General features: G+C 43.7%; 1 long non-coding RNA gene across 16 annotated transcripts in view; it reads left to right on the top strand.

The window, feature by feature from the left end:
• Positions 1 to 2,711: 2,711 nt before the first annotated feature.
• The window catches only part of LOC138844427 (uncharacterized), a 204,726-nt gene continuing 182,761 nt past the window's right edge, over positions 2,712 to 24,676 (top strand). For 5 of the 16 annotated variants that reach the window (XR_016216312.1, XR_016216309.1, XR_016216307.1 and 2 more), the window contains exon 1: positions 2,715 to 3,046. This is a non-coding gene — a long non-coding RNA (uncharacterized LOC138844427). Of the gene's footprint in view, positions 3,047 to 24,676 lie in introns of all 16 variants that reach the window. The other 11 variants (XR_016216311.1, XR_016216314.1, XR_016216313.1 and 8 more) reach the window with 7 other exon arrangements.

Genomic DNA, 24,676 nt, shown 5'->3' with positions numbered 1-24,676 from the left:
GTGTGCAAATGGCATTAACTGTGTTAGCAATGGGAAATGGAAAGAACCAATACTCTGAGCTACTATGTTCAAGCACTGTGCATGTTTTCTTGGCTACTGTTTGTGAGACACTGAGGGGAGGGTGTCATGCACACATTTGCCATTTCACAAATTTGAAGGCTGAGACGCATGAGCTTGAAGTATTAGCCTGAGTGAGCTCATGGAGAATGGTGGAGCTGTCACTTCCATTCATTAAAACAAGACTCAACAGGTGCATCGTATGTGCCAGGCACCCGTATGTAGCACCCCAGAAATATGTCCGACTTCTTATTATGCACATCACCTAGGGAGAGGAAAGACAGGCTGCACAGGGCTTTGCCATTCAACTGTGTGATCCCTGGGATAGAATCAAGGCCCAGAGGGGTTAATTAACTTTCCCACGGTCACAGAGCTGGTAAGCGGCAGCATTGACACGGGAACTCAGTTTATTCTGGCTTCAAAGTCCATGCTGCCTTAATTGGAAGCAGGTACCAAGCTGCCAGCCCTTAGCCAGGTAGTCTGGTATCTCATTTCTGTACCCCACGATGAGTGTTCTCCTCCCCCCACCTCTCCCTTTCTCCCAGCTTTCTCAATCTAAGCTCTGCTTCCAGATGTCTCAGCCCTTCACTGCCCACCGGGTGGTTATTGAGCTGATTCAATAAATCACTCTATGCCAAGGTTTTAATGGGTACCTTAATGTCTTGTGGAGCCCAGATAGCACATTTGCATTTTAACAGCAGATTTTAATTCAGCCCCATTCACCTCAGCTTAATTCAGCAAATGCGATGAGGTTAGCTATGTACAAGGCACTTTGCTATGTGCTACGGGGAATATAAAATTTACAAAAAAGTACCAAAAAGGCTGGAGTCTCTCTTCAAAAGACTGCCAGGATCTTGGGAGGGAGGGAGAGGGGATGTAAACAGCTAACCTGCAGACACAGAAAGATCATGCGTGTACAAATTTAAAATCATGTTACAGGAACACAAAGAAGAAACGTTTTAGCTTAACCCCAATGACATGGCTAAAAGAGCAAGAAAAAAACAAAAACGAGGACCTTATCTCCTAACCCACACAAAAAGAAATCAGAATCCAAGTTCAAAAGCGTAAGACAGAGGTAATCTAGCCTCACAGAACAGAAGTTATCGGTAGATAAGGGCACGTGGTTCCAAATTAACCTCTGTTTGTAACACGATGACAGCCTTGCTACTGCCTTCCTGCCTTTATCCCTGACCTCTCTGGTCCCCTTCTCCTCTGCACAGCTGCAATGAGTTTAGGAAGTCTCGGTTCTGATCTTTATTCTCCTGCTTCAAACACGGCTGTTCCTCCAGGTGGCCGTCTGGACAACACTCACACTCCTGAAGTGGCTGTCTTGAAGCCGCAGATGGGATCGTGTTCCTGCCCCACCGTGCTCCGTGAATGTAACCACCCTGAGACCTTGCTATATGAAGGGTGAGGACAAACTCGAGGCTATGGAGAAGATGCTACAAGGATGTTGGAAGAAGTTGAACCTGTGTTATAAGAGAGAGGGAGAAAGAACCTGGAGGTGTTCGAAAAGTACAGTGGGGAGATAGGACAGTGATGGGGAGTGCAAAGACTGAGGGCTTCTGCGTGGCATTCAGGCCTCTGAAAGACTTCCATTTGGAAGACTTCATTCTGGAAGGAGGAGTCGAGCTCAGATGATAAAAAGTAGAGGGGCTAAGACAATGGCTTAACCAAAGAATACACTGCAAACAGAGCTGCTTACATGGGAGCAGAGGATCGGAAGGGGATGGCAGTTGACAGTTATTTTTCTGATACTCCACTTGCTTTGCATTACCCTGGTTTGCTTTCTCACTCTCATTACAAGTGTGGCTTGGAATCAATGGCCCAACTCCGGTTCTGAATGGGTCTGAACTTCTAAAGAGACAGTGATCTTGAGAAATAAATCATTTGTTATTATTGTTGCTTGAGAAAGGAAGTATTGCTTTTTAAAAAAATTCTGAATGCTAAGCTTGGTATTCAATATCAAGGAGAAAGTGTCTCATGTAATTGAGGTGGGAATCAATAGTTGGGATGAATGAATGTCGACTTAAGGCATCATTTTTACCACCGCTCATGCATTGATTTATTCAATAAATATCTTAGAGCCCCCCGTATTTGCTGTACTTTAGATACTTCAGAAGTAGAAATGGACAAAACAAAGGCCCCTGTTGCCATGGAACTTACATCTACTTGGTTGGACAGATGACAGAAGGAGGCTTGAAACACTGTGTTAGAAGTGAGACGACCTGCGGGGAAAATGCAGTTGGGTGCAGGGACTAGAAATGATGCCCGGAAGGGAACTGCAATGTGAGAAATGGACCTCAGGGCTGAACTTTTGGAGAAGTTGAGCTCTGGGCTGTCACATGAGGATGGGGCAGTTAGCCACTTGGGTGGGTGAAGACACAGTGCTCCAGGCAGAGGAATTGGCCGTACAAAGCTGAATTCGGGAGTGTGCTTGGCAAGTTTGTGTCAGTGGGGAGTAAGAAGGCCGCTGTGACTGGTGGGAGCTGTGGAGAGCAACTGGGAACAACTCGGACTAGACTAAGTTACTGGAATTAAGACTTATTCTATGCATCTGCTCTCCCACAATATGGCGCTGGGAGAGGAAGAAACAGCTTCTACTCAGCTGCCTCTAGTTCAACCAATAAACTGCAGGACCTGCTCCTGATTGGAGGAGAGCAGCATACTCGGCGTGTGGGTAGCGAGTTGGGATTGGTGGAAGAGGACTATAAAGGAGGAGAGAGACAACATGCACCAGGAACATCTAAGGGGAACATCGGGATAACATCTGAGCAGCCCCCGAGAGAGCCGGCCGGCGGTGTGCTGCTCCCCCGCGGAAGAGGGGAAATTGGCAGGGGGAACCGCCCTTCCACGGAGGTGGAAGCGTCGGTAGCCAACCCGGGAAGAACCAGCAGCAAACCCGGGGAGGGCTGAGCAGGCGAAAGAACAACGCAGGGTCCTGTGTCGTTCCTCCACGAAGACGGGGAGCGACAGGAGCAAACTCAGGGTGAGTAAAGGGGAGATCAGAACAGTGAGGGGGCCCTCGGGGGCTCTGTGGAGGGCCTGGTAGGCTGCTGCTCTGTCTAAATGGGAGCTCCTGGAGGGGTCAGCACAGGGGGAGTGTGACCCCACTTAGGTGTGAGTGGCAGCACTCTGTCTTCTGCTGAGTGGCAGTGGGGAGACCGGTTAGGTCCAATTGCAGTAAACCAGGCCAGAAATCCTGGTGGCCGGGAAGGGAGGATGGTATGGCGACGGAGCCAGGTGGGAAGAGTCTGGGGTAGGAACTAGTATACGTGGGCAGAAAGGAAGAGGAATTGTAGATGATAAGAGTGATAAGTATTTGACCTAGGAGTTCAGACACCAATTGGGACAACTGTGTACCAAGTCAGACCTCCTTTAAGTCCTGGCTCCAGTCCTGATTCTAGTTTCTGCTAATGCACACGGTGGGAGGGAGCTGGTGATGAACCAAGAAATCGGGTCCTTGCCCCCAGTGTGGCAGTTGGATTGCGTCCCAGATCCCAACTTCATCCTAGCTCATCCCCAGCTGTTGTGGCATCTGGGGAGTGAACGAGCAGACTTGCAAATAAATAGATTTAAAGATGGAAACAGAAGATGACTTAGGAGGTTTGGGGCTTTGAAGTCGCTCTCTGTGGAAGATTGAATGGAGCAGGTGCTGTGGGAGGAGGGGCCAGCAGGGCAGTTTCGTCCCATGGGGGTTTGAGCTGCTTGCCAGACATCCGAGCAGAGATTTGAGCAGGTGGAAGTCAGGATCTGAGAAGTCTTGTCTGGAGACAGGAATGTGGGAATCCTCTTTACGGAGAGATCTTCCGTCACCTCACCTGATCCTGGTCTTTTAAGAGAATCCAAGGTATATTAAAGCAATGTAAGAATATTTGCCTTTATTCGGAGTCAGAATCCAAGCTCAGGCGATTATAAACAGTGGCAGAGGTGCACAGGATGGAGAAGGATTCTTTGTGTGGGGTTATTTCCGATGCGGCAGGACATCTAGCAACGTGGCTCCCACAATGAAAGTCACGCGTGCTCCCAAGTGTAGTGACAGCTACAGAGAGCTTACTCACACCTCCAAGTTGTCTCCTGGAGCGGTTGTGGCATTTCCCTCTTCGAGAATCTCTGTGCATTCGACTCCAGGCTTGGATGGCCGTGTGTACACCGACGTCTCCGAAGCCCACGTTGCCAGGCTCCAACTTGTGTGCATTTTGGGCCCGATTGGCTGCTGACTGCTTCTGCTTGAAGGTCGTGCAGGTGCCTCAAGCTCAACCTACCCAGAGTTGCATTTATCTTATCATCCAGTCTCCCTACTAAGTCTGATTCTATCCCATCATTCCTGTAAGGGGCACACCCAGCCACCGTGGTGCCAAATCAGAAACCAGGACAATATGCTTGGCTACTCCTTCTTCCTTGGCACCCTGCTCCCCACTCAGCCAATCACTGAGTCTTACTCTCCCACCCTCCACACTTCCCACATCACCGCCTTTCTTCCACCCCTGCTGCCAAAATCCAGCCCAGGCCACCATCTGCAACAACTTTGAGAATCTTCAGATTCACTTCCCGTCTTTAGTCTTCACTCCTCCAATCCCTTCCACCCTCTGGAGATCTGGAGCGAGCTTTGGGAGATTCAAATCTGATCATTAGTATCCTGCTTAAAACCCTGAGTTACTCTCCATTGCCCTTAGGATAAAGCTCAAGTCTCTGGACAATTGTACATTCTTTCATCTACTCCTCTGCTCATGCTGTGTATGGGTAACTCCTGCTTAAAAAGCTGTTGTTCCCAGCTCTACGTATTTTTTTTAGAAGCAGTTATACTCCCCTGCCCAAAATCTGGGTTAAATTTCTCCTGCCTATGTCTTTAAAATGTCCCAATCTTGTGTCAGGCATTTATTCCCTTACCTTACAGTTGCTGTTTTATTTGTCCATTCTTTCATACAAACATAAATGACACGAACACAGAGAATCTCTGGCTTTTTTTTCCTGTTGTCTCTCAGTCCCTGAGTATGGAACGGTTCCTAGAACATGGAAGTTTTTTGTTGCAATGATTGGGAATGAAAAGTGGTTGGTTTGAAGAATCTATAGATGGATGAGCAAATGGGGAATGCAGGGATACTATTCAAATAAGTCAATGGGATGTGAGCACCTGCCAACCAGAATGGGGATATGCTGACTCCAAATTGACAATACAACCCCAATCATGTCCGCCTGTTGAATGGCAGCCCTTGATCGCTGGATGAATGTAGCACAGCCCTGAGAAATGGAGGGAAGTAAAAATACTGAGGAATAGGTCAAAAGTGTCATTTCTCAGGGCCCTTCAAAGAAGGCCTGGAAGGGAGGCCTTGATGTGAACATCTTGGCTATGATACTGTAGCTGGGCTTCTAGCTCAGAGGTCCGTGATGGCACTCAGAGCGCCTACAGTCCCCTGAAATTGCCTGCGATGTTTTCACTAAGCTCGTGGATTTCTGTACCATGTGACTCCCTAGCTTTCATAGGGTTTCCAGGGGGGGTCTGTGACCTAGAAAAGGTTAAGACCACTTCTTTAAAAACACCAGTGCATCAAAGGCTAGCACTGCCCTGCTCTGAAGCTTTGCCCCCCATGGGGGCTTTGAAGCTGAAAGGCCATTCTCAAAGGTTTTCAGACTCAAGCAGGGGGCCAGAGCCTCTTCTGATGAGCAGCTATTTTTGACTTCTCTGAAGCTTCCTGAGAATGAACCAAGCAGGTGTAGGGGTGAGGTGGGGGCTGCCTCTAAGTGTGAGCGATAGCTGGGGCAGGTACACAGCACCATTGGCCATGGTCCACTCCCTACTGGGAATTCTTATGAGCCCCAGAGGTGGGGAAGGCATGAGCCAGCTAGCTAGGCGTGGAAGTCTGTTAAACTGTGAATTCATTTGTAAATCCTCTAGGTTGTTTAAGAAAAGACCGTCCAGGGGTCCCCTGCTTTAGTCTAGAGAAGGCACAAAAGGCTGCCAGGCTCTGAATATGAGATTATGTTAAGCCAGTTACCAAGGACCTTAGTGTTGGTGTTGGCATGGCTCATTAGAAATGAGGTGGTCATTTGGGAAGGGGGCAGTGCCATTTCTGCTTCTGGTGCTGTGAATTAAAAACTCTGAAAATATAATGAAATGTAAAAGCAAAGTATGTGATTTGTTGAAATAGTAATATTTGTTGAAATATTGTGCTGTTGGGCTGGTGCTGTGGTATAATAGGTTAAGATTCTGCCTACAGTGCTGGCATCCCATATGGGCACCAGTTTGAGTCCTGACTGCTCCTCTTCTGATCCAGTTCCCTGCTAATGGCCTTGGAAAGCAGTGGAAGATAGCCCAAGTTCTTGGGTCCCTGAACTCACATGGGAGACTCTGAAGAAGCTCCTGACTCTTGGCTTTGGATCGGCACAGCTCTGGACATTGTGGCCATTTGGGGAGTGAACCAGTGAATGAAAGACCTCTCTCTGTGTCTCTCCCTCTGTCTGTAGCTCTGCCTGCCTTTCAAATAAATAAATAGATCTTTAAAAAAAGATGTTACCCAGGGAAACAGTACAAATATTACATGTTAATCAAAAATTTCTTTTTATTTATTTATTTATTTTTTTGACAGGCAGAGTGGACAGTGAGAGAGATAGAGAGAAAGGTCTTCCTTTTGCTGTTGGTTCACCCTCCAATGGCTGCTGTGGCTGGCGCGCCACTGCTGGTGCACCACGCTGATCTGAAGGCAGGAGCCAGGTGCTTCTCCTGATCTCCCATGGGGTGCAGGGCCCAAGGACTTGGGCCATTCTTCACTGCACTCCCTGGCCATAGCAGAGAGCTGGCCTGGAAGAGGAGCAACTGGGACAGAATCTGGCACCCCAACCGGGACTAGAACCCAGTGTGCCGGCGCGGCAGGTGGAGGATTAGCCTATTGAGCTGCAGCGCCAGCCATAATCTAAAATTTCTAAAAATCTGTGGCTGCATCCATTCTCAGCTTTCTTTCAGAAGGGTTGGTACAATATAGTTATATTTACCAGTAAGTACATTTTTCCAAGGAATTGCAAACATGATTATTGTTTTATAAATACATTTCTTTCCCTACAGTTTGAAGTGGCATCAGGCTTCTACAGTTCAACTTGACCTCAGGGGGCCTTGAAATGGCCTATCTAGGAAGGCCAGCTTGACCCTATGTAGAACAAGGTGCAGTCTTCCTTGATCCTAGGCTACGCTTCCTGCTCTCCAGCCATTTTCCTGTGTATGTGTTCACGGGCCTCCTTGGGTTAATCCATTCCATCCAGTATGCGCATGCTGACACACATGAAGAAAGTCATCCCCTCTCTTTCCTTCCAGACACTAACCCCTTTCTTTGTGAGACCCCAGGGTAGACGTCTGAAAGCAAAGCAAGCTCTTTATGAGATATTAGTTGTCTCCAGCTGGCTGGAGAGAGGGCGAGGCAGAGGTGGGGTTACCTGGATGCCTCTTCTTTGCCATGCAACCTGTGACTGCTGAGGTTCCTTCCTGAAGGCACGGGGCCAGACTTTAACTTCCTTCATTCTTCCTGGCCATAGCTAAGGAAACAACTAACCCCTTGGCAGAAGCGGCTCCTCTTGCTGTGGTCAGGAATTGTAGTGTCCCACCATTCCTGGGACTCTGCTCCTCTCTCTCAGCCTTTTGATTTGTGTGTCTCTCCGCTTTGCAGGGAGGCTGTGCCTGGCCTGACTTTCTTGAATTTTAGATTTTGTTTCTCCTTAATGTAGTCCTGGCTGGAATCTCTGATTCCAGAGCCCTTTCTTTGTGTGTGTGTGTGTGTGTGTGTGTGTGTATGTGTAGGTCCCATTTTATAGTCCTTCTGCAATGGTCTTTCTGGAATCTGTAGCATCCATGGAATGAGAGGGATATGAGAACACTGACCCAGTGTTCTTTAAGGGGTGGTGAAGGGCTCTTTTAGCTCCTAACCTTGCCCTGAATAGTGGCAGAAATTCCCGAGTTGTTTTCTAGAGCTCAGCAGTCCTCATTCCAGAGGAAGGCTTAAGGGTAAAGATGGAACTATCCCCTATCTAAGTGTACTTATGAAAGGAGGTGGCAGGGGTTGGATTATTTTCCTGGAGAAGAGTCAGTGATGTCTGGTAGAGCTCACAGAGCCATTGGGAGGCAGGGGGAGCCTTCTTATCAGTCTGTGTAGCCCTGGAGATGTGAGCTGCACAAAGCAGAGTAGGTGAAAAAAGTAATTTGCACATGGAACAGGGCTGGCACTTCCCCGAGGTGAGGTAGGAGTCTCTCGAAAGGGAAATGGAGAAGTGAGATGTTCTCCAGGCAAAGAAGGGGGCCGGCTGTCTGAGAGCCGTGGACAGCATCCCTGCTTCAGGTGGTTAGTTTGAAAAGATGATTTCTTAAAGCCCCAGAGTCTGAGATGTTATAAGAATCCCTGAGAGTGTGCTTACTTTCAAAGGATTAGGGGGAGGAAGTGAAGAGACTTGAGATTCTGCAGCCAAAGTGGGGTGCCATGAGCATGAAAGCAGGGTGCAGAAGTGTTCTTGGGAGCTGGAATTGAGCTGTTCCTGGTGTACTTCCTGAGCGGTTAAAGGGGGCCTGTGCGGACAGCGAGGGCTGGGATCAGATCTCACATTCTCCCTAGTGGAGATACAGAGAAGACTGAGGGGTAGCAGGGATGGGACACTGGGTGCAATCAGGAGAGCATGGAGGGTGTTCCAAAGAACTATAGCAGGGTGAATTCTATTTACAAGCAAACACTCCATGGTAGAGTGCCTGCATGTATGTCCTGACTCTGCTCCTAATTCTATTTCCTGCTAATGTGCACCCTGGGAGGCAGCAGGTGATGGCTCAAGAAGTTAACTCACTGTCACCCATGTGGGGGACCTGGATTGAGTTCCCAGCTCCTAGGAATTTGGGGGGTATGTTATTCAGTTATTGTTACTTTCACTAAAATATCTGAGAGTTTCTTGGGAAGGGAAAGGTTTGGAGGGTTGTAGTTCAAGAATGGGTCGTTCTACTAATCTGGCCTCTGGTAGAAGCTGGCAGTGACTGAGTGTGTGTGGAGGAATGATCTCCTGGTGTGTCAGGAAGCTGAGAGACAAGCTAGGCTGGACTCAGCTTCAATAAGCGATCCTGTCTTGAGAACTGCCTCCCAGAGGCAAGCCCCAGCTGCTTAAAGAACTCCCAGATGGCCAGCCTCCTAGCCACCATAATCAGTTCAAGTCTACCCTACCTTATCAGCCATTTGTATTAATCCATAAACTGCTAGCATGAGACTTTAGGGGTGTAAATTATTTGCATGAATTTGAGGAGCCAAGTCAAGTCCCATTCAATCTGTAACAGGGAGAGAACCAGGAGAAGGGAACTCTTTTTCTCTCTGTCTCCATAGAAACAAACAAAACTCTCTGCATGGACATTTCCCAACAGCAATGTCAGGTATTACGATTTTTGTTGTTTAGATATAAACCTATCACTTGGATTTCCCAGTAGACCATGGTAATGCGTATGTGATTTCCTCTGTGTGGAAATGGAGCATAGGACACTGGGCACCCCTGAGTATATCTCAGGGAACTTCTAATCTCCCAGTCTGCTCATCTCTAACATGCAAATGGCATATATGGTGGTTACAAGCATCAGGAGTTCAGTGTGAGCTTCAACCATCCAAAATCATGTCTCCTCCCCTCTGGGAAGAAACCCTTTAGAGAAAAAGAGCACAGTAAGACCCAAGCACTGTTGGGTTGAGCAACATTTAAATAGAGACCAGTCCCTGTGTTCAGGAGATGCAGGGTAAGACTCCTTGTGACCCAGGAGACCAGCCCTGAGCACACAGCTGGGGAACACTTCCCATATCTGTCCTCAAGGATACAAGCAAAGGATGCTCATGGAGTACTTTGTGGGACCAGGGAGATGGAAACCTCCTGGGTTTTCATCCTTGAAGGAATGGATAAGCAAGATGAATGAGTGCTAACTGTGGAACTGTAGTTGGCAGTAGTTAGTCATGTGTACACAACATGAATGGATCTTATGAATAGAGTGCTGAGTTACAAAGTCAAGAGAATCTGTTCCGTAGTACAACAGAATTCTGGTAAATTGCAGATACCCATCTTGGCCAGGGTTCACCAGAGAAGTAGAATCAGTAGGAGCTATTTATTTATATGTCTATATATGTCTATAAATGCATGCACACATCTTTTATATGTGTGTGTGTGTAAGTGTGTGTGTTATAGGAACTGGCTAACCTGATTATGGAAACTGATAAGTTGCAAAATCTGTAGCTGGCAAGTGGAGACTCAGGAGATAACAGGGCATGGTTCTCATCAGAGTCTGTAGACCTGAGGATCTGGAGAGCCAATGGTATAGCTCCAGTCTGAATACCAACAGGATCAATGAACAGGAAGCACAATGTTTCAGTTCAAATCCCAAGGTAGGAAAAACTGACCCCAGGCTATCAGGCAGGAGGAATTCCCTTTCTAGGCACGGAATGGTCATTTTTGTTGTTGTTCTGTTGAGATCTTTGATGGGTTGGGTGTATCCACACGCAGCAGGGATGGCCGTCTGCTATACTCAGTCCATTGACTTCAGTGTTAATGTCACCCAGAAACACACACACACGCCCAGAATAACGTTTGGTCACCTGTGCAGACCTTTCAGCCCAGGTAAATTGATAAAATGAACTACCATGATAGCTTTGCTTACAAAGCATAATTACATTCTTACAAAGAATCATATAAATTCAAGGACCAATAACAAACACAACACAGTGGCTGTTCAGGGAGGTGGGCAAAGTGAATTGAGAAAACAATGTTAAAAAAAAGATGGAAAATGAAGGAAATGGAAGAAATATGATAACAACAAAAGCCAGCCTAAAGGTCTTGCTAAAAATTCAGTCTCCCCTCTATGTAAGGTTACATCTGTGCTCTGTAGAGAGAACAGAAATGGGTCCTCATTGCATCCTTGATGTGAATAAAGTTCAGGTTTGTGTAGAGAATATCCTGGTAAAGATTAGGAAGAGCTGGGTCTGAGGCATGGTGCTGGAAGTTTTCTGGGTACCTCTGCAGATATGTCCTCACCCTTTCTCACAGCAATGAGCCTTAGGGGCTACCTTTTATGAACAGCATCCACCTGGCTCTCTTGGCCTTGGTTTCTTGCAGGTTTTGGCCAATGGGAGGACCTGGCAAGAGACAAGTGGGCTGGAGGAGAGGGAAGATGGGGCATCAATTTCCCTGAGTTCTTCCATACTAGGCCTCCATTTGGCAATGTCTGTGCCTTTCTCCTGAAAGTCATGGTTCCAACTGATCAGACCTCTTCTATGGCTTCAGCACCTGCCAGGACTGGGAGCTCTTCTCATCTTTTGTCCCTTCTTGACCTAGGAGCGGTTACAGCTTCCTTCTGCGTTACCCCTTCCTTCCTGGGTGCTTCACCCTTCTATGTTGTTGCTTCTGCTTTTGCCTGTGCATTTTAAATAGTCCCTTCTGTATACTGTTAGCCAGGGCCCTGGCCGATACTGTGACTGCACCAGAACCGGTCAAATGGGTTTCAGAGATTGGACTGCCGACATGTCTGATGAGTGTTCTGATAGCCTCCTTGCTGGGGGAAATGAGACACTAGCAATCCATGGCATGTGTTGGCATCAGTTGCTTACATTATTGCTGGTGGTTAGCATAGAGAGAGTGCTGGTGGAGGCTAAGATGTTGGGAGATCAAAGGACAGAGATACTTAGTCACTATGGCAACAATAGAGATTTCCAGGATGTGATATGAACAGATTGCATCTGGTGGCACTCAAGAGTGTAGACAAAGAAAAGGATGAATTGCAAGACCTGAATGTCCTTAGAGGGTGCAGGGATAAAATCAGAAAGCCCCTATGGTCACTTTAAATGAGTTCCTTATGTCTAGTTACAGCTTCTCAGGCTCAAGCTCACAGACCGACTCAGGGCTGTGGAACTGCAGAGCTAACATCTGTTGTATCTCCTATGCTAAGACAAGGGCATGGATGACCACATGAGACCCTGAGAAATTTGGGATGGGGATTTTTGGACTGATGCAGCTGCAACTGAGACATCCCCCTGAATATTCCCTGTCTGAGGAGCTGACTTCCCACGTATAAAATGTTTTCAATAATTGCTCCCTGCACAGTTGCTGGAGTCTCCTTAGCATCTACCTCCATTCTCATTGCCTCTAGACCCATAATGACAGTCAGAGTCTTGGACAGCCAGATGGAGAAGTCGAAGGGCTACTGTGGAAGGCACTAACTTGTTTTAGTTGAATGTGGAGAGGGTAACTCATTATCCTAACACTGACTAGCTTGAACTAACTACAATGGTTTATTAAGATTCTACAGGTTGGCTAGGACTCAATTAGGCAGTTCTTCTGTTAGGAGCTTTTCTGGGGCTGGAAATATCCCAGGATGGGCCTTTCTTCATGTGACCTCTTTAGTTGTGGTGGGATTTCTGACCCCGTGAGTGGATTAGAGGTGGAAGTGGTGAGCCAAGGTAAAATCTTAGGGTGCAATTTCTGAAAGACTGGCTTTGGTAGTTATACAGTGTTTATTACAAAATACAGTGTTTATTACAAAATATTCTGTTATCCAAATCGGATCACAGGGTCAGCATCAATATTTAAGATGAGGAATGACCAACCTCAGTTATTCTGTGAAAGAGGTTGTGTCAAAGACTGAATTGTATCCTTCCCAGATTCGTAAGTGGAAGTCCTAACTTCCTGCACTCCAGACTGACTGTCTTTGGAGACAGGCTCTTTACAGAGGTGATTAAGGTTAGATGAGTTTATTAATCCAAGGTGATTGGTGTCCTTCTAGGAAGAGGACATTAGGACGCAGACACACACACACATATACAAAGAAGACCAATTAGAGACAACAAGAAGATGCATGTCTACAAGCCAAGGAGAGAGGCCTCAGAAGAAAACAATACAGAAAACATCTTGATCCTTGGGCTTCTAGTATTCAGAACTTTGAGGAATAAATTTCTGTTTAATCCACCCAGTGTGTAGCAATTTCTTATGATAGCCCCAGCACACTAATACAAACAGCAAAGCATTTGTAGTTATCTTTACCATATCTATAAACAGTTATATTTTCAGTGTCTTGCTAATTATTATCAGCAGAAGTCTGGATGACAATACAATAATTGACTAGAGAGTTGTAGATAAAGAAGATCAAAATACAAGATTAGGTCAGAACAAATTTGGCAATGGGGTACAATGTTCTAGTATTTCAGATTTAATCTGTTGTCATAAGAAACCAAGCATGTCATTAACGATCTCCTGGATTTGCTGAACACTGAACACTGGATTGAACAGCACCTTCTATGTTGTCAAAGATATTCGAACACTAGAACTTTCTTGGCGAAGACGAAGGAGTCCTTTAAAAGCTCTGTGATGGTTGAGTTACTTAAGCTGTGATGATGATGATGGGAGATGCTGCAGTGAAGTTGGGCAGATTTCAGGGAATAACATGATCCAAGTATTGTAGAGGCCTGATGTCGTAGCTTAATTGTTAAAGCTGTGTGGGTTCAATCCTAAATTAAGCTATAGGAATAGAGTACCAATCAGATTGCTTTGATCTGTAGGAAACTATGGTGATGGCTGATTAATCGATGGGTCCCTAGTAATGAAATAGAAATGCAGCCCTCTAGGGTGATTCTTGACATACAAGTGGAAATGTTTTAGCTCTCATGGGTGTAAGCTTGACTTGAGTGCGTACTGGGGATTCATGACCTTATTCCCATTGCTACCCATGCTGGCTTATTCATAAGAGACCCTCACTTGAGGGGAAACCAGGCTCCTTTCAGAAAAGACCCTTAAAAAGCTTGCATATTGCATCTTCCTCCTCCCAAGCCTTCCTCTGAAGGATGCGTTGCTGTTTTCCAGGTGACTGTGAACTTGGGAAGTTATTGACTCTGAGCTTAGACCTAATCCTCAGAGATGTAAAATACCCCACTCAGAGTGGAGCTTATGGAAGTTAGGTGAGGAATTAAGTCTTAGCAGGAGTCTATCTTACAGGGCCTAGTTGTGAACTCATATTGTGGATATTTTCCTAGACCATGGATGTAATGAACACGAAAGTAGAATTCTAAGAATGATTCCCGATGACCCTTGTGCTTGTATAATGTCCTTCCCTCTGAGTGTGGAACTTGTGACTACCATGAACTGTCATTCCCCTGTTATTTTACATCGTGTGGCAACAGGGACATTACCTGGACTGACCTAATTATTCACTTGAGCCACTCAGATTCTGAGTGTGTTTTGTTCTGGCTACTTGCCAAAGAGTAACTCAAAGATTTGAGGTACAAGGGAGATTCTTTGATGGCTTTGATGATGGTTTTGATGGTGGAGGTGCCACATTTCGAGGGTCTTTAGACTCAGAGAACAGTCCTCAGACAATAAGGAAATGAAGCCCTTGGTCTTCCAGTTGCAAGGCAATGATTCCTGCCATCGACTGGAATGAGCTTGAAAGAGGATTCTTCCCCAGAACCTCCAGGAAAGAGCCCAGTGAACAGAATGGGCTTTGAATGTGGGAGACTCCAAGGAGAGAATCCAGTTTGGCCTGTCTGAAATTCTCATCTGTAGAACTGTGAAATAATAAACAGGAGTGTTTTAAGTGACTAAACTTATGGTGATTCATTATTCAGCAACAGAAATTGGGAATGCAATTGAGAATAAATAAACTTAGTAACTACTAGAATCCCTATATGACTCACTGACCCATAAGTGAAAGATATTTTTATAGTAAACAACTACCCACAATTACTTCCAAATAAAGAAGTAATTCCATACCCAAAGGGGGCATTGTGGCCATAAATGCCACCAAAACACATGAAAGAATCAGGGATGGTAATTCTGCTTAACATGACACTATGATGCAAAATCCAAATAGTCTTGAAGAGTGACCGGATTATCACACACATGTACAATGAGACAGTGACACCAAGTGTAGCTATGGTTCAGAATGAGGGATGTTTACTGGAACAAATCACTGTAACCTTTGACATCTAGAACATAGCTGTTGATATAGCAAAGATTTGATTATCTCCGATGTTCCTAGATAAAGGTAATTGGAAGCAATCTGCTTTCGTGTGGCTAGGACAGGAGTTAAAAACATTATCTTACCATGGGATTATGATAGCTCTCCTGCTTCCTGTTTTAATATTGTCATGGAGTAAATTGGGTAACTTAATAGCCTATGGACCATCGTGTTAGTCCGTTATATTAAAGAATGCTGCTAGTTGGACTCAGTGAGCCAAGTATCAAGTAATTTACATACCTTATGAGACATATGCTTGCCAGAGGATGAGGGAAAAATGGAAAACGGAAAATTCAGGAGCCTGACATATTGATAAGGTTCCTCTGGGACCAGTGGTTTGAAAAAATTCCCTTAAGAGTGAGATGCAAGTAGCTGCATCTTGTACTTCCCACAGCAAGGAAAGACACACCATCAGTTGGGAATCTATATATTTTTGAGGCTTGGCATAATAAGGACTTCGTCCTATGAAGGCTTATTTTGTTATCGTCACCACTGACTGTCCAATTTGCCAGCCACAAAGGCCATTGCTAGCCTTCTGATATGATAATTTTCCTCGGGGAACAAGCCAGTCACCTTAATATGGATTGATTACATTAGGCTTCTTTCCTAGTGGAGAAGTGGCAATTTGTCTTCAAGGGAATGTGTTTATGGGTATAGACATAGATGTGAGTATATTTGAAAGATAAATTTTACCCCCTTGTTTGCAGTGCCTCAGCTAGCACCACCAATCATGGACCCATAAATGTTTTATCTACGGCCATAGTGTCCCATACTGTATGCCTCTGATCAGGAAACTTATTTTATGATATAAGAAATATACCAATGAGTTCACATCTACCGGGATCCAACACAGAGAAGTTTGCTTAATAAGCTGCTGGAGGTGCTCTACTGCAGACTTGCCAATGGTGCCACCTGGAAGACAGCACCTTACGGAGTGAAAACTCACGTTGTGTAAGCCAGAGCCTGTGATGGTGCCGTCTCCCCTTGAGTCAGAAAACTTGAGTCCAAGGCTGGAAAACTGGAAGTAAAACTACACTTATAGAATTGTTGCTTCCTTTCCCTATAACCTTAGCCTTTGGTGATCCTTGTGCCTGAGGGTGGAATACTTCTAATAGTATTTTTCTTCATAAACGCAAGCACGAAGGATCTCTCAAGTGTACAAGTCACTGCCACAGTTCAGAAGGAATTATGGGGCTGGTCAGAACTCACTCAATCCCTTGGAGTCCTCCGATGCACAGCTTAGAATTTTCCTTAAAAGGAGAGCCTAGGCATTTGGGGCAGGGAAGTTGCCACTCAGAGCACCCACAGTCCATATGGGAGTGCCTGCTTGGATTCTCAGCTAGTCTGCTTCTAATCCAGCTTCCTGGAGGCAGCAGGTAATAGCTCAAGTGCTTGAGTCCCTGCTATGCACATGAGAGACCCAGACGAAGCCCCTGGCTCCTTGCATGGCCCTGTCCTAGCCCTGGCTACTGTGGGACCTGGGCAGTGAGTCAGCAGGTGCAGGATTTCCCTATATCTCTCTGCCTTTCAAATACAATGACAATAAAAAAAAAAGGAAAAAGGGGAACTGGCAAAATGTGTCCCTCTGCAGATCTTATGTTGGTAGTGAGAAGGGAGGGAGAAGGTGGGGATGAGGAACTCCTCTGGAGAGGTAACTTCAGGGAGGGAGGCAAAGAAGCTGGAAATGCTGAACACAGCTTTCTGCACGTAGCAGCTCTCCATCAAGGCTGCCCCTGGACTTCACCTTCAGTTTCCTTCACACAGGTGAGTGAGTGGGGCGGCTCTCTGCTCGTCCCCCCGAGAGCCATCACAGGCTGCCTTTCCACTGCCTGGAAGCTCGCAGGTGGGTTATTGTGCTCCACCTCCCCTACTTCCTGTCTGCTGAATACAGGCTGATGGTACTCAGGGCACCCAGAGCATCTCAGAAGAGACTAATTAGGTTTGCAAAATGCCTCTTGCTATTTTTAAAGCTTGACTTTCAGTCGACTTTAAAGCAAAATATTTGGATAAAATACTATCCTTGGCTTTGAGAAGCTGGCATGAGTTGGCCCGGCGAGGCACTTTTTGATCCAACTTCAGGCAAGTGGGGAGAGCTGTGGACCATAGCAAGTACAAGATTTCTTGAACGTCATTCCTAAGTCCTTTTAAGACTTGCACTCTGACCCTGGGGAAATACTTGCCAAAACACAGGCTTCCAAAACATCTATCTGTATATATGTTTTTCTCTTTTAATCTTTTCCAGAAAGACAGTCCCCTGAATTCTTTCCTCATTTTCAGTGGTCTTTGGCCTTTCCCTGAGTTTTGTAGGATTTGATGATATCTTTCTGGCTGATATCTATGATGAGCCCTATAAAGCAGTGTTAATAAAAATGCATAGAACATGATAAAAGCTTGTATAATAATGTTATGTTAAGTGTATAAAGGCATATACATGTTATAATCACAACCATTTAAAAGATGTTTAGGAGATACAATATAAAGTTTTTGGGAGGTGGGTAAAGAGAATTTTTATATGAAGGAGTATCATTTTTATAAATACTTTCATATTATACATATGCATATATTCATGTTCATATGTACAGTAGAAATATTAATTCAAAGTGAATAAAATAGGTTTGAGACCACCATTTTCACTTGTATCACTCGTAACTCACTCAGGGTATCGTCCAAAGGAGTGATCTATGGCTGAGTCTAGACCAAGCTCATCGGCAGCGTGGAAGTGTACACCTGCCCAGCTTATGACCTTTCTCTAATTTATCCCCCCGACAGAGTGTGTGTTCTTTAACTCCCAGAGAGGCTGTAAAAAGACTGCGTCTTAGGTGTGGGTGGAGCTGTTGAGTGAGTTGATCAGTCTCCTGACGGTGAGATTAGGGTCCTCGGTAACATCTCTAAGTACGACAACTGTGCTTTACATGTTCCCCATCCATTGACATCATTAGAAGCCCAGAACAACTGTTATATAATTGTGATTTGTTGGTTCCAGATAGAGCTGAGCAATTCAAATCCAATTTCCTCTGCTAGGAGGACATGCCAACTTTGCAGTCTAAAGAATAATTTCGGCAAAATGGTGTAGAGGTTTTGGATCATTCAGCCCAAGCTTATCTGGGCAAGTGTTGTTTTCAGAATGAAATTGGACCAACTCCTATCTGGTGCGAGCTAATCAGAAGTTTCTTTGCCTAGGTTCCCCAAATTGAGTTATCTGAGATGTTAATGAGGTTTATATTTACCTATGCACACGTGAATGATTTGCCAATAGTTTATTCTACATTTTATATAAAGGAGAATTAAATGAGATGCTTCCTATTTTCTTGTAGACCTCAAAGTCAAGAACAACTCAATAATCCCTGGTATTTCCACATCCTAAAGGGATGTGAGCTCCATGAGTATGAACCTGTTTATTCTCGCTCTAGTCCAGTACAATTCCAGCTTCAGTATTAGGGGAGGTAAATGGGATAAAAGACTTTGGAAAGGTTAAAGAGTGAAGATTTTCGAGAGAAACAGCTGTCCAGGAGCTGTGAGTCCTCACCGCACCCCCAAAGAGCAGGGGGATGGTTGCCCTTGTAACAAGGAGGGCTTCACAAAGACATTTGATGAGCTTGGCAGGCGTTCTCTGGAGTTGTAGAGTGTGGGACTTGGTATCTGATTCGCATTTGAAGAGGCTGAAGTTGAGAGCTTAGACTGAAGCTTCCCCAGATGACAAGAGAGCACGGAGAACTGCTACGGGAAGGGCCTGGACCCTGAGAGATGTGCAGTCAAGGGTGCAGGTGTATTGTTGGAGAGTCAAACGTGGACCGCTCTGGAGGGAGTATGCCTTGGAGGTCACAAGTTGGACCTTCCTCAAAATGACTACCAGGTGGGAGGTGGGGAGGTAACTGGAAGACAGGACCAGACAACTGGAAACCATGGAGCTGAGAGGAAGGTGTCAAGGGAATGGTGGTTGAGAAGACCCACTGACCCAGGGAGTAAATAGAGAACCTACAAAGACAGGCACAAAAGCAGTACCTTGGAGATCCCTCTTTGCTGTAGGGCTCCAATGCAAAACTCAGACAGTATGTGTCATCTCAGAGCTTCTCACCCTCTTAAAACTGCAGGGCTCTCAAACAGTAGCTGGTGAGTGGTAGAAAAAGACGTAAAAGCCAGGGAAACAGAGAAAAGGGAACTACCCTTCCTCCTCCCATTTCAGCTGCTTAACCTAAGGTTGACCTTATATGGGGGCAGAGAAAGGTTTTACACTGTTTGACAGTTGGAGATTCTATATTTTTGTTGGCTACAGTTTTTTTAATACCAGGGAAAAGGTTTTCTTTTTTTTTTCTGACAATGGAGTTAAGAAACCACGAGATCTTCTTAAGAGTTCATGACAGGCAAAAGAAGCCTGAGTCTAGAGAGAGGTTGAAGGCAAGCTGGCCTGAAAAGAACGCAGTGAGTTCAAGTCGTTGAATTGACCAGTTATGGATAGCTGAGCAGAACGTCCTGGTTAATGATGTCACCTGTTGGTAACCACAACTTGGCTTTAGGCTTTCTTTAAAACACGTTTCACTTTTTGCCTGTCATCTGTATGCCTATCAGTCATTTGTCGACATGAAAATCTGCACATGACTAATGTAGACATTGATGGGTTTGGAGATAAGCATGCACTCATGAATCCATCACTATAATCTTTATGTCATAAACCTATTCATAAATTTCCAAGTTTCCTCTCATCCCTCTTATTACTTTTGTGTGGCAAGAAAACTTAAGATCTCCCATCTAAGCAAATCCGTAAGTACATAGTGGAGCACTGGAACTATTGACATCACACTACACAGTGTATCTCCTGACTTACGCATCTTGTTTATCTGGAACCCTGTGCTCTTTGATGAGTACTTTCCCATTTCTGTTTCACGTCAGCTCCTGGTAAGTACCATTAATTCTGCACTCTGTCTCTATGAATTTTGCAGTTTCAGATTTGTCATCTACATGATCTTGTATAGTATTTGTCCTGTGTCTGATTTCACTGATCAAAGTATCTTTCAGGTTCATACATGTGATAAAAAGTTACAAAAGGATGAATAATATTTTATTGTTTGTATAAATCACATTGTCTTTATACATTTTTATGCCAGCAGACGTTTGTATTGATTCCATGTCTTGGATATTATGAATAATGTTGATTTGAAGTTGAGAATGCTAATATTTCTTTAAGATCTTGATTTCAATTCCTTTGGTTACATACCCAGAAGTGAGACTGCAGGATCATATGGTGTTATATTTTTAATTTCTTTTTTTAAAGATTTATTTATTTATTTGAGAGGCAGAGTTACACAGAGAGAGAGGGAGAGACAGAGAGGTTTTATTTTTTTTCACTTTTATTTAATAAATATAAATTTCCAAAGTACAGCTTATGGATTACAATGGCTCCCCCCCACCCCATAACTTCCCTCCCACCTGCACCCTTCCCATCTCCCGCTCCCTCTCCCATTCCATTCACATCAAGATTCATTTTCAGCTCTCTTAATTTACAGGAAATCAATTTAGTATATACTAAGTAAAGATTTCAACAGTTTGCACCCACACAGAACATAAAGTATAAAGTACTGTTTGAGTACTAGTTATAGCATTAATTCACATTGAACAACACATTAAGGACAGAGATCCTACATGAGGAGTAAGTACACAGTGACTCCTGTTTTTGACTTAACAAATTGACACTTCAGTTCTGTTAATATTGTCTTTATATATTCAGACAGTCCAGTGCTGGGTGCATATGTATTTGTAATTACAGTATCTTTTTGTTAAATTGATAAATCCTATTTATAGAAGGATCTTTGCTGTCTCTTCTAACAGTTTTTACTTAACATTTACTTTGTCTAAAGTGAATACAACTATTCTGCTCTCTTTTGGTTTCCATTTGTATGAAATACCTTTCCCCATCCCATCACCGTAAGCCTGTGTGTGTTCTATGCTAGATAGCATATAGTTGGGTCTTATTTTTATCCCTTTCAGCCACTTCGTCTTTTTATTGATGGGTTTGGTCTTACTACTGTCAATTTTTTTGCTTTGTGTTTTATAGTTCTTTTTTCTTTCTTGCTATTTTCCTTTGTAATCTTATGTATTTTTGTGGTAATAAGTTTTCACACTTTTCTTTTTATCTTTTTTGTTACAGCTATAGTTTTTGCTTTGAGGTTCCTGTGAAAGTTGCATAAAATTCCTTCTTGTGATAGCAGAATATTTTGAACTGATAACAACTTAAACTACATACAAAAATCACTATTCTTTTACTTTACCCTCTCAATACTTCATACTTCTTTTTTTTTGAAGATTTATTTATTTATTTGAAAGTCAGAGTTACACAGAGAGAGGAGAGGCAGAGAGAGAGAGAGAGGTCTTCCATTCGATGGTTTACTCCCCAATTGGCCACAACAACCAGAGCTGTGCCGATCCAAAGCCAGGAGCCAGGAGCTTCTTCCAGGTCTCCCATGTGGTGCAGGGGCCCAAGAACTTGGGCCATCTTCTACTGCTTTCCCAGGCCACAGCAGAGAGCTGGATCAGAAGAGGAGCAGATGGGACTAGAACTGGAGTCCATATGGGATGCCGGCGCTTCGGGCCAGGGTGTTAACCCACTGAGCCACAGCACTGGCCCCTACTTCATACTTCTGATACCAGAATTTATTTATTTTTATATTGTGTATCCTTGAGCCAATTTTTGTGGTTGTACTTATACTTCATACTTTTGTCTTTTAATTTAAATATTTATTTATTTACTTATTTCTATTGATAGATAACAATTGCACATCTTTATGCAGTAGAATGTATGTTTGGTACATTTGTGCATTTTGTACTCATCAACTTAGAATACTTAGGTTATGCATCATTGCAAATATTTACCATTTCTTTATGATGACAACATTCAAAATCCCCTCTTGAGCTTATTTTGAATGAAATGAAACAATACTGTTAACTATAATCACCCTTTGTAAAATAGAGTATGAGAGCATATTTCTATGATTGGCTATTGTTTTGCACCTGTTAGCTAGTCTCTCTCCATGCTACTCTTTCTCCTGCTGTCTCCAGTCTCTGGTAGCCTCTATTCTGCTCCCAACTTCCATGAGCCCAGCTTTTTTTAGATTTCACCCATGCATGAAGATATGTGGCAGCTGTTTTTCTAAGCATAGCTTATTTCATTTAATATTATGATCTTCAGATCCACTCATGTTAATCCAAATTACAGGATTTCATCCATTTTGATGACCAAATAATATTCATTGTGCACAAATCAAATTTTCTTAATTCATTTATTTGTTGATTGACAACCTCTGTTAATTGTTTATCTTGGCTATAATGAAGAGTGCTGCAATAAACATATCTCTTTGATATGCTAATTTAAATTTATCTCTATATATCCATTAATAAGATTTCTGTATCATATGGTTGTTATATTTAAAACTTGGGAGGGACTTCCATAATGTTATTCATGGCGACTGTATTAATTCATATTCCCACTGGGACTGTGTACGAGATCCCCTTTCTCCACATTCTTGCCAGCATTAGTCATTTCTTGTCTTTTTGATAGAACCATTTCACTGGGGGTGAGAGGACATCTCATGGTGGCTTTAATCTTCACATCCCTGACGAGTGGTGTTGAGCAATTTTATGAACTTTTTGGCCATTCGCATATCTTTGTTTGAGAAATGTCTATTCATATTACCTGCCTATTTTTAATTGGATCATGTCTCCTTTTGATGTCGAATTTATGTCTTTTGATCTATTGAAGATGATATATATTGGATAGAATTAAAAATGATTACATTATCTTATATTTGCCTGTATATGTATCTTCAAAAATTCATGAAAAATGGGTATTATGGAAAAACTAGGCATCGATTTTAAAAAAATATTACACCAAAATACCTCTTGTGAGAACATGTCTGAAGAAGACCTAGTTTGAGAAGAGCCTACATTAGCTTTTCATCACTTCAATGGCAGATGCTTGCTTTATAAAGAAAGATTTAGTCTGACTTGAGGTTCTGGAGGATCAGAGTCCCAGAGGAGGTGACCCCACTGGCTGGACCTGTGTGTAGACTTCTTGCTGGTCAATTCCTGCAGTGGCAAAGAGCATCATGTGTCAACAGAGAACCTGCTGGGGAGGAAGGATCACACGGTGGTCCAGGGAACAGAGAGAGAATGGCTAGGCCTGCTCAGTCCTATTTAAACAATCTCCTTATGAGAATGATATTCTCATGGTATATACCTGATGAGCTAAGGATTTCCCACTAGGCACTACCTTTAACTACTCAATTGGATTGCTTTCAACTATTCTGTACTAGTAGCTTATCACTTTGAGTCTAAAACATCTGCCTGAATTTTGGAGTCAAATTCTGCTCAAACTATAGCTGGGCCCATAGAAGAGGAACATGAATTCTGCTAAAATCCAAGCCAAAAAACTCACTGAAATTATGGTAAAGCAAGAGTAGAAGAATTGTGAAATCATTGATGCTTCCTGACAAGTTTATTGTGGGCAATTGGGATTCTACCTGATTTGGTTCCTTATAAATTCATTTGCTTCCCAATCTTCAAAAAATCTTTAAAGGACATCCATTTTTCTTCAGCTAATAATGAAAAAAGATTGTATTGTGTGGCTGAACTCTCAGAACCTTCAGTTCCATAGGGATGGACTATATAAATGGTATCATTGCTTATCAAAGTTTCTTGAACTTCATCGAGTTTATGTTGAGAAATAAAGTTTATAACTATATTTTATTTTTTATTTCCATTGTTCCATACAATTTTGGAAGTCTCCTCATATTATTTCATTCTTTCCTGGCCTGCAACACTTCTCATGAGAGGACCTCTGAGAGCCTTATGAGAGTTATCTTATATATGAGTCTTTTCATTTTTAGTGTTCATTATTTATTTTCATCTACTTGAAAGGCAAAATGACAATGAGAGAAAGAGACACAGAAGCAAAAATCTTCCATCCACTGGTTTACTCCTGAAATTCCCACACCAGCCAGAGCTGAGCCAGGTCTCCGTCTGGTCTCCCAGGGGAGGGGCAATGACCCAAGCTCTTGAGCTCCCCTCTGCTGCTTCCCAGACTGCATTAGTTGCAAATTGGATCATAAGTGGAGGTTCTGGGCCTCAGAGCGGCACCACAATATGGGATGCAGGTGGTCTGTGTGGCAGATGAACCCACTGTGCAACAATACCCACCCCCAAGACTTTTTTGTCTTTTGTTACTTTCAAAATCTCTCTTTGTCTTTTCCTTTGGTAATTTAATTATAGTGTATTCCCATGTAGACCTCATTAGACTCAACTTACCTGGGTGTCTCTGAGATTAATAATTTGTATAACCATTTCCCACCTCAGATTTGGAAACTCTTCAGTCATATCTCTTTAAATAAACATTCTGCCCCTTTTGATTTTTCTTTTGCTTCTAGGACTCCAATAACACCTACATTGATAGGGTTCCCCAAGTCTGTAGGCTTTCTTTTTTCTTTTTATTCCTTTGACTGAATACTTTTGTTTTTGTTTTTAATATTTTTTATTTGTATGTATCTCATAATTACAACATTAGGAACATAGTGATTCTTCCCACCACACCCGTGTTCCTACCCGCTCCCTCCACCCTCTTCCTCCTGCCTTTCCTGTTTGGTC

The sequence above is a fragment of the Oryctolagus cuniculus genome, chromosome 11 (genome assembly GCF_051225735.1).
Source record: "Oryctolagus cuniculus isolate XC-2025 breed Fujian yellow rabbit chromosome 11, ASM5122573v1, whole genome shotgun sequence".
In the NCBI taxonomy this organism is placed as follows: Eukaryota; Metazoa; Chordata; class Mammalia; order Lagomorpha; family Leporidae; genus Oryctolagus; species Oryctolagus cuniculus.
The sequence above is the reverse complement of the archived record's forward strand: the minus strand, read 5'-3'. Positions and strand labels throughout refer to the sequence as shown.